Genomic DNA, 10,295 nt, shown 5'->3' with positions numbered 1-10,295 from the left:
AGACACTCTCTCAGTGATGTCAAGAGATTTGGAAGACAGCTACCTGGCCAACTGACTGGAAGAGATCCATATTTGTACACATTCCAAAGAAAAGTGACCCCAAAGAATGTGGAAATTATTGAACAATATCTTAATATTGCAAGCAAATAAAATGGAAGATAATTCAAAAATGGTTGCAGCAGTATATTGACAGAGAACTTCCAGAGATGCAAGCTGGATTCAGAAGAGATTGTGGAAAAAGGGATATCATTGCTGATGTCAGTTTGATCTTGGATTAAAGCAAAGAATATCAGAAAGATGTTTACTTGTGTTTTATTGACTATGCAAAAGCATTTGATTGTGTGGATCATAGCAAATTGTGGATAGCACAGAGAAGAATGGGAATTTCTGAATACTTATTTGTAATCATGAAGAACCTGTACATAGACAAGGAGGCTTCATTCAAACAGAACAAGAGGACTCTGCAAGGTTTAAAATCAAGAAGGAAGTGTGTTAGTGTTGTATCCTTTCACCATACTTATTCAATCTATATAATGAGCAAATAATCCATGAAGCTGGACTATATGAAGAAGAACATGGCATCAAGATTGGAGGAATAATCATTAACAACTTGCAATATGCTTGTGACAAAACTTTGTTTGCTGAAAGTGAGGATGACTTGAAGTATTTACTGATGAAGATTGAAAAATACAGTCTGCAGTATGGATTGCATCTCAATATAAAGAAAACAAAAATCCTCACAACTGGACCTCTAAGGAACATCACAATAAATGGAGAAAAGATTGAAGTTGTCAAAGACTTCACATTGCTTGATTCTACAATGGACAGCAATGGAAGCAGCAGTCAGGACATCAGACAACCTATAGCACCAGGTAAATCTGCTGCAAAGAACCTCTTTCAAATGCTGAAAGAGCAAAGATGTCTCCTTGAGGACTAAGGTACACCTGACACAAGCTATGGTATTTTCAATCATCTCATATGCATGTGAGAGCTGAACAATGAATAAGGAAGACAGAAGAAGAGTTGATGTTTTTGAGCTGTGATTCTGGTGAAGAATGCTGAAGGTACCATGGACTGCTAAAAGAACTAATAAATCTGTCCTGGAAGAAGTACAGCCAGAATGCTCCTCGGAAGCGAGAATGGCCAGACTTCATCTCAACTACTTAGGTCATGTTATCAGAAAGGACAATTCCCTGGAGAAGGAAGTCATGCTTGGTAAGGTAGAAGGTAGACAAATGAGGGGAAGGCTCTCAATGAGATGGATTGACACAGTGACTGTGGTGATGGGCTCAAATATAGTAAGGATCATGGAGCTGGCATATGACAGGGTGGTGTTTCGTTCTGCTGTGCACAGGGTTGCTATGAGTTGGAGATGACTCGATGGCACCTCACAACAACAACAACAACAACAAATCTTCAGGCCTTTCTTCTGAAGTGTCTCTGGGTGAACTCAAACCTCCAATCTTTCAGTTAGTACCTCAGCTCATTTATCATTTGCACCACACAGGAATTGTGATTCTCTTCTAAAAATACTAGAAAAAGTTGGTTGATGTCCTCTCAACCATTAAACTATCCTTATTGATATTACATTAATATAGAAATAGTTTTGAAACAAATGTGTCCAACCTTATTTGCTTTTATTTGATATCCTACTATCTCCCTGAAAACAACTATGACCCTTACTTTTGTTGTAAGCACTTCTTTGCTTTTTAAAAAATAGTTTCATAAACAAAGTTTACAGTTGATTTTGGACTACTTTTGAATGTGTGTGTGGTTGTGTGGTGTGTATGTGTGTATGGAGTGGTAATTCAGTGGTAGAATTGTGGTGGTCTCCCATAAGGGAGACCGATGTTCCATTCCCAGACTATGAAACTCATGCATAGTTACCATCCTTCTGTCAGTGGAAGCTTTTGTTTCTACAATACTGAATATGTTTCAGTGGAGCTTCCAGACTAAGCTGGACTAGGAAAGGACTAGGAAGACCTGGTGATATTCTTCTGAAAATCAGTCATTAAATCCTTATGGATTATAATGCTCCAATCTGTAAATAATCATAGGGATGCTATAGAACCAGGTGTCATTTCTTGCCATTGTGCTTGGGGTTGCCATGAATCAGGGACCAATTTGAGGATGGGTAAGAACAAACTGTATATATATATATATATATACACACACACACACACATATATATGTATGTATATGTATATATATATATACACATATGTGTGTGTGTGTGTGTGTCTTCACTTTCCTGAGACCAGTGGCAAGTTTGTGAGGAGAAATGTGGCTGTCTACTACACATCCTATGCTGTCTTCCTGGCCACCTACCTGACTTTTGGTCCCTGGTCTGCTACCAGGGACCCAGACACCATGTTCCATGAAACATCATCTTACTGACATTCTTTATCCTTCCTTTGGGCTTCATGATGGGCACCATTTTCAGTACGTATAACAACAAAGCTGTCATCACTGCAGTAATCATCACTGACATGGTATCAATCTCAAGCACCATTTTCTGCTTTAAGAACAAGGTAGAATTCACTTCATATGAAAGGCCTCTTCTGTGTCTGGTAAATCATGCTTATGGTGAATGGAATTGTCACTGACCTTGTGACAATGTTTTGTGACCATGAAGAATATGTTTATGGCTCCACGTGTTGTTCTATGCTGCTCTGAGGGCCATTGTTTTACCCTGTTCCTGGCTTATGGCACACAGCAGATGAACAGATACTGGAGAACAGGAGGAAACCATCAGTCCAGCATACTACATCACTGGCCTCCAACAGATCTACATGGACACTGTCTACATCCTTACCTTTGTGTTGTAGCTGGTGGGATACAACAATTAAAAGGTACTCCCTTGTTATGCCCCAGCTTGGGTTCTCTTTTCCTAAAGAGGTGAGCCCTTGTGACCTGGGTTTGGGTCTCAGAACACTTTCCTACCCTTCAAGTAAAATGTCTAGTATCTTTTTTGTCCTGGGAGTGATGGTCTCTCTAACTGTGGTTGTTGTAGGTACCTGGTGAGGTTGGAAGAACTGGAGACTGACTCTTGCCCTTGACAAGCTTGACAAAGACTGCTTTGAAGATGCTTTTTCCCCTATAGCACTACCTGACACCAAAACCTTCTTAATAGCTGGCGTTGTAGAAGGCAGGGCATGAGAAAGGTTATTCTATATAGCTATACCCAAAACTCACTGACATTGAGTAGATTCCAACTCATAGCAACTCCCATCAGGTTTCCAAAGCTAAATCCTTGTGGCAGAAGGCTGTGTCATCTTTCTCCCAAGGAGCAGCTGGTGGCTTTGAATCATTGAACTTTAGCCTAGCCACCCAACTCCTTAAACACAGTGCCACCAGAGCTCCTTATTCTATAGCTGTAAGGGAATATGAAAGGTGAAAGTGACTTCAAGGTGATGAGGCTTCCCTTCCCACTTGTTAGGTTAGATAGCTGTAGTTTTTTCTCCCCTAAAACCCCAAAATGCCAGAGAGTTTTGATCTCAGTCTCCTGGACTTGCAGGCCATTATCCTGTGCTCCTTTTGCTACTCATGGCACCTGACAGCTCAAGAAGGTAGAAGAGATCTGTACCCCTGAGCTTCCCTACTTCGGGCTTCCCCACTTCGTCCTCTTCTTATTTAAGTATGTATATATATATTGTCTATCAGGGTTGGGTATGGGGGTAGGAAGAGGAGATCTAACAAAGTAAAGTGTAAGTGTCAATCACTCACCCTAGGCTGCATCATAGCTTGTGGTAGTAGAGAGAGCAGGACCATTTTCAGCCATTGGATCCCCACTCTCTAAAGCTACCCAGGCCCTTCCTGTGTGCTTTGGAGATCTCTGGTCAGAGGCACCTCTTGTTTCCTGTGCTCAGGCTGCTCAAAGCAGAAAGTGAGGGTCAGAGTTTGGGAGATGTAGTGGCTTACAGGTTATAAGGAGTCCTTGGGTGGCACAAATGGTTAAGCAGTCAACTATTAGAAGAAAGATCGATGATTCTAACCCACCCAGAGGTGCCTTGGAAGACAAGACTGCTAATCTGCTTCTGAAGGTCATGGCCATGAAACCCCTTTTGAGAAATAACAGCAAAAAGACAACCTAATAAAAAAAAAAAAAATGGCAAAGTACATGGATAAGCATTTCATCAGAAAGAACATTCAAATGGCCACCAAGCACATGAAAACATACTCAATGTCATTAGGCATCAGAGAAATGCAAATGAAATCCACAATGAGACACCATTTTACTCCAACTAGGGTGGTTAATATATTCAAACAAATAAACAAACACCAAGAAAATAATAAATATTGGTGAGGATGTGGGGAGATTAGAACCCTTATCTGTTGCTGATGGGAATGCAGTATGGTACAGTTATTGTGGAAAAAGTGTGGTGATTCTTAGAAAAACTAAATATAGCACTACCAAGCTCCTAACACTACCATACGACCCAGTAAGTCCACTGCTAGTAATTATACCCAAGGGACTCAAAAGCAGCAATGCAAACAGATATAAGTACATCCATGTTCAATGCAGCATTATCCACAATAGCCAAAAGGTGGAAACCACTTAAATGATTTTAGCCCTTCATCTCTGAAAGACACTACTTTCTTTGTAACACCAAATACACACAGCAGGGGTCACTCTATTGAGTGGGAGTTGAAAGGATATCAGCCCAAAGGTATAATCAAGACTTTTCTATAATACTTTGTCCTCAACATTACACAAAGGGGCACGGCCAGAAATGTAATAAAAGTTTTATGTTTAGAAGTTTCCCCCTGCCCCCAATGGAGCCCATCCATTGTTAGATTTTTAGCATTTTCTTTTTTATTTTTTGGATAGTTATTACATTTCTTTAAGCATATATTTTTTCATCTGCTGAGATGATCATACAATTTTCTCTTTTACTGAGTTAAAAGGATTGAATACTACAATGATAGATTTTCTAATGTTAAATCAACATTGCATTTCTGAAATAAACATTACTTGGTCATGATATATTATATTTAGTATTGAAATTGTTTTGCTAATATTTTATTAGAATTTTTCACTGAAGGTAATAAAAGAGCTTGGCCTTTCCTTTCTTGTAATTATGTATTTATTTTTTAGAGGTTTGCTATCATGGTCATTACAGCTTATAAAGAGTTGAAAATACCTGCTATGTCTATTCTCTTGGAAGAGTGTATGTAAGAGTGAATTATTTCCTATTTAAACATTTGGCAGAATTTACAGATAAAGCTATATCTGTATGGAAAGTTGTTCGCAGAATGGTCACACTGCTTAAATCTCTCATTTGCAAAGGGATAAAAAGACCAAAGAAAAGAGTGACAAATTTAGTACCTGGCAGCCCTAGGTATGTTGCTTACCCCATTTTCCTAAAATTATCATAATATTTAAAGGAATATGGATTTCATATTTCTTCTTTTTTTAGTGTACAAATTGTGTTATCTAGAAGTTATTTCTGCTCATCCAAACTTGTAAGTTTATCCACAGAGTTGTCCTACAATAATATTTCTATTTCATCCCTGCTTTGTTATTTAGGATTTCTCTTTTATTTTGATGAGTCTCACAAAAGTTTTCCACATTTCTTATTTTTTAAAAAATCAATTTTTGGCTTTGTTGATTTTCTCTGTTTGGTTTCTATTACATTTATTTTCACTCTTTGTTATTTCCTTCCACAGTCTTTGGGTTTACTATGCTATTATTTCTTAACCTTTTGAGATGGATGTTCAGTAATTCTCAGAATTTTGTTTTTAAATATATATTTAAAGTCCTAAATTACCTTTTAAGTCTTACTTTAGCTGTATCCACTTTTTGTTATATTTTACTTTGCCATCATTTAAACTGTTTTCTAATGTTAATCATGATTTCTTCTATTGCCCATCAAGTTTATAGAAGAATATGTGCTATTCTTTTTTGTTATTGATGTCGAGCTTAATTGCACTATGAGTCAGAGAGCAGTAATTTGGAGTTTTTTGAGTCTGACTTTATGGCCCAGTTATGGTTACATTTTGTAAATATTCCCAGACTCGGTTTATTTCATTTGTGTAATGATGCAATTAAAATAATAGCAGCAACAACAATAACACAGGTTTTAAAGTTTTATAGATCTGGGTTAAGTCATGTCTTTGCACTAGCAGCATCTCATTTGATCTTTCTGAGTCTGAATATATTCATCTATATAAAGTGGATAATAATCACCTTTAGACTTTCTTTCTGGCATATTCTGTCTAAAAAGCTACTCATATATTCACCGTTTATCTACACACAGACACACACACACATATAAACACATACATATATATGTATTGAACATTTATTTAATATCCCAGTGTATGGTTTGGAAAACTATGGCCCATGTGCTAAATCTGGCCTGCTGCCTGTTTTTGTAAATAAAGTCACACTGGCCACGGTCACACTCATTTCTTTTCTTGTTGTCTTTGATCGCTTTCATTGTGAACAGCACAGTTAAGTCGTTGCAAAAGAGCCTACATGACTTGCTAAGCCTAAAATATTTACTTTCTGGCCCTTTGTGGGGGGAAAAAATTGCCAATCATTACATGGTCTAGGGCCAGATAAGGCAGGTGAATAGTGTGCAGAAGGTAAGGAGGTACTCACTCTTACGATCATGAAACTACTAGCCCTGCACATACAGACATTTCAGATAGAAGACTGCTTAAAGTTTTCTTTTTAGGTGTGTCACTTTCTTCACTCTAGTCCTGCCCTTTTGCCAAGCTTTGGTATACCAAAACCAAACTAAACCCACTGCCATTGAGTAAATTCTGACTCATACCAACCTTCACTGTGTTCCCAAGACTGTAAATTTTTACAGAAGTAGATTGCCTCATCTTCCTTCCATGGAGTGGCTAGTGGGTTTGTGCCACCAACCTTCTAGTTAGCAGTCAAATGCAATCCTTACTATAGAACCATGTATTATTTGCTATGTGTTCAAAAAACCCATAGTTCAGTTCTCTTTTTCATCATCATTTATCTCAGTGTAGCAGGATAATATTTTGTGATATTACTTTGTTTTTCCTTACTTCCTTCAAGCAGATGTATATGCACTGCCCTTTTTACCTCAAGTTAGGTTTCTGGCAGGTGGAAGCAAGAATTTTCTGAAAGCCATTTCTTTTCCAGAATTTTCTTCTGCAAAATCTAAGAGCCAATCGAGAGATCATGATGCTAGGTGCCATTGAGTACTTTCAACTCATAGTGACCTCATGTACAACAGAATGCTACACTGCCTGTTCCTGCCTCATTCTCACAATCATTCCCATACTTAAGTCTATCATTGGTTGGATGGACACTGAGTCAATTCATCTCATTGAGGGTCTTCCCCTTCTTTGCTGATGATCTAATTTACCAAGCATCATGTCCTTCAGAGACTGTTCTCTCCTGATAACATGTGCACAATAACAGAGGTGAAGTCTCACCATCTTCACTTCTAAGGAGCATTCCAGGTATACTTTCTCCAAGATAGATTTGTTTGTTCTTCTAGCAGTCCACAATTTAAATGAATCAATTCTTCTTTGCTCTTCATTATTTACTGTCCAGCTTTCACGCATAAATGAGGCTGTTAAAAGATCTGGCTTCATCTCACCCCAGTAATAATAGCAAAATTCAACAAGGCAGAAAATAGGAAATGCTGGTGAAGATGTTGAAAGATTGGAACCCTCAAACACTGTTGGTGGGACTGTAAAATTGCCCAACCATTGTGGAAAATGGTATAGCTTTTCCTTAAAAGAATTGGAAATAGAAACACCATTTGATCTAGCAATTCTATTACTAGGAATATGTACTAAAGAGGTGAGATCCAGGACACAAATATATATATGCACATCCATGTGCATCACAGCACAATTCACTATAGCAAAGAAATGGAAACAACCTAAGTCCCCATAAACAAATGAATGGATAACCAAATCATGGTACATTCACACATTGGAATATTATCCAACATTAAAGAATAATGAAGAATCCATGAATCACCTCATAACATGGATGAATTTGGAGGATATTATGCTGAGTAAAATAAGTCAGTCACAGAAAACCAAATGTTGGATGAGTCCTTATCATAAAAACTCCAGGAAAGGTTTATGCAGGGAAGGAAATTTACTTTGTTGATTACCAGAGATGGGAGGGAAGGGGAATGAAAATTTCTGACTAGTTAAGCATCATGTGTTGATTTGGGTGAGGAGAAAGGCAATATAACAAAAGTATGTGATCAGCACAATAACTGTAGGGAAAAGGAGTACCAAGAAACATGCACAAAAGATACAGACAACAGAGGCAAATACTATTACACACACAGTACTACATTACCAGTGACAACAAATTCTAGTTCATGGGTAAATACATAGATAGGTGAAAAGACCAGATGCGGGAAAGTGAATAGGAATATACCTCAGATCATAGATAGATTTGGCTGATGATATTCTTAACGTGTGCATTTGCGCTACAAACAAAATGTCTATATACATTACAGAAGTAACAGAGGACAAAGTTGGAGTAACTTCTCAGTGACAGCCAAGCACCCTGAAGGAGTGAGTCACTCTACCTGTGGGCTCAGGACCATGGGCTCAAGGGACATCAAGCTTATTTGGCATGACATAGTACATAAAAATTCTGTTCCATATCATACTTTGGTGAGTAGTGATTGGGGTCTTAAAAGCTTTTGAGAGGGAGTTCTGGTAAGATGGCGGATTAGGCAGAAAGACTGCACAGACCCTCTTCATCAAAGAAAAGAGAAACCAATTAACACAGATACAGAAGATAATCCTGGACCCCTGAGCCTTGAAGGGAAGGATATAGAAGTGGACTAAACCCCAACTAGCAGAAGAATTTGCATGAAAATACCAAAAAAGGAGACAGGCAGAGCTGCAGTCTGGCAGCAATCCTGAGCAATCCTGACAGCATGGCACAGACAACTTGGAGAGTGCCAAGTGGTGGTAGGACCTAAGAATTAACCTAAAAATCAGCCCTGCTAGCCAGGGACTGCAGGGAAGATGCTCTGGTGGCTGGGGAATAAACGTAGAAGGTGAAGAGAAAGGCAGGCTGAGCTGTGGACTTTTGCCAGCCTGGAGTGCTCCGCAATTTTGAATGTTTAAAAACGGCTTGACTATTTTGGATATTTAAAGAGACAGCGCTCTCACAGATTCTTGGGGCTTAAGAATACATTCTGCTTGCCAGCAACCTGAAGAGCACTCTGGACCTGCAAGACTGAAAAGGTATGACATTTCTTTTGTTACTTTTATACCCCACTCCTACTTGGTGAACAGAGGTGCGGCCATCCCCGACTTCCACCCACCTTCTGGGCCCACAGGAACTACACCACAGTTTGTGTGCTCAGACGGAGCCTAGGTGCCCTGCCCTGTTGTCCGATTTTTTTTTCTATCTTTTTTTATTTTTTTATTTTTCACTTGCCTTTTTCTGGTGATTAGTTTGCTTGTATTTTTCTATTTTAAAACAACTATTATTATTAATACTTTTGTCCTTTTTACTATTACTCTTAATCTTCTCTTCCCAGGTCCTAGTTTTCAGAATTTTTTCTTTTCCCTGTTCCTGCTTGAAGATGTTTCTTTTTTTAATTTCTTAATTTAATTTATTTAAATTTAGGTTTTCTCCCCCCATTTTTTTCTGATGGTTAACCCCGTTGCTTGTTTTCCTTTTTCCATTTTTCCCATTTTTTTTTTCCTTCATTATTCTCCTTCTCCGTCTTTCTTCTCTTAGTGCCCTATTGCCAGATATTGCAGGTTTTCTTCTTTTTCTTCTTCTTTTTCCCTTTTTTTGGGTTACTGTTCCTGTGTGATTACATGGTGTGTTTTTTGTCCATATGTTTTTAGTTTTTTGATGGTTATTCAAATGTAATTTTTGTCTAACTGAGTGGGAGACAACAACAGTCCCCATAAGACACAACTAAACCCACACCTCCTGCGACTTCACTTACTGAACGAGAGCCAATATCTCCCTCTCCACCAACCGGCCAAAGATAAAAAACCACAAAGAAAAGCCTGAATCACCCTTGGCTGCTCTTCACAAACAGTCAACAGAGATCTAAACACAACAATGCCATGATGCCTCGGAGACAACAGACCATCACTATCCACACAAAGAAGCAGGATAAAGTGGTAGAAACAAGGGAGCAGAATACAGACCCAGAACACATCCCTGATGAAGAAGCAGCATTGGAACTCTCTGATAAGTAATTCAAAGAATTATATTTAGGTATCATCAAAGGATTGAGAGACAGACCAAAGAAAACACAGAAAAAACTTAGAAGAATTTTGGAAGAAAATACAAGAACAAA

At 38.4% G+C, this 10,295-nt stretch overlaps 1 pseudogene; it reads left to right on the top strand.

The window, feature by feature from the left end:
* The first annotated feature begins 2,221 nt into the window (after nt 1-2,221).
* On the top strand, nt 2,222-2,849 carry LOC103195341 (annotated as a pseudogene).
* The last annotated feature ends 7,446 nt before the right edge of the window (nt 2,850-10,295 follow it).

The sequence above is a fragment of the Orycteropus afer genome, unplaced genomic scaffold (genome assembly GCF_000298275.1).
Source record: "Orycteropus afer afer isolate SDZICR_OR568_19922 unplaced genomic scaffold, OryAfe1.0 scaffold00054, whole genome shotgun sequence".
Classification (NCBI taxonomy): domain Eukaryota; kingdom Metazoa; phylum Chordata; class Mammalia; order Tubulidentata; family Orycteropodidae; genus Orycteropus; species Orycteropus afer.
Note: the sequence above shows the minus strand (reverse complement) of the source record. Positions and strands in the feature narration are given on the sequence as shown.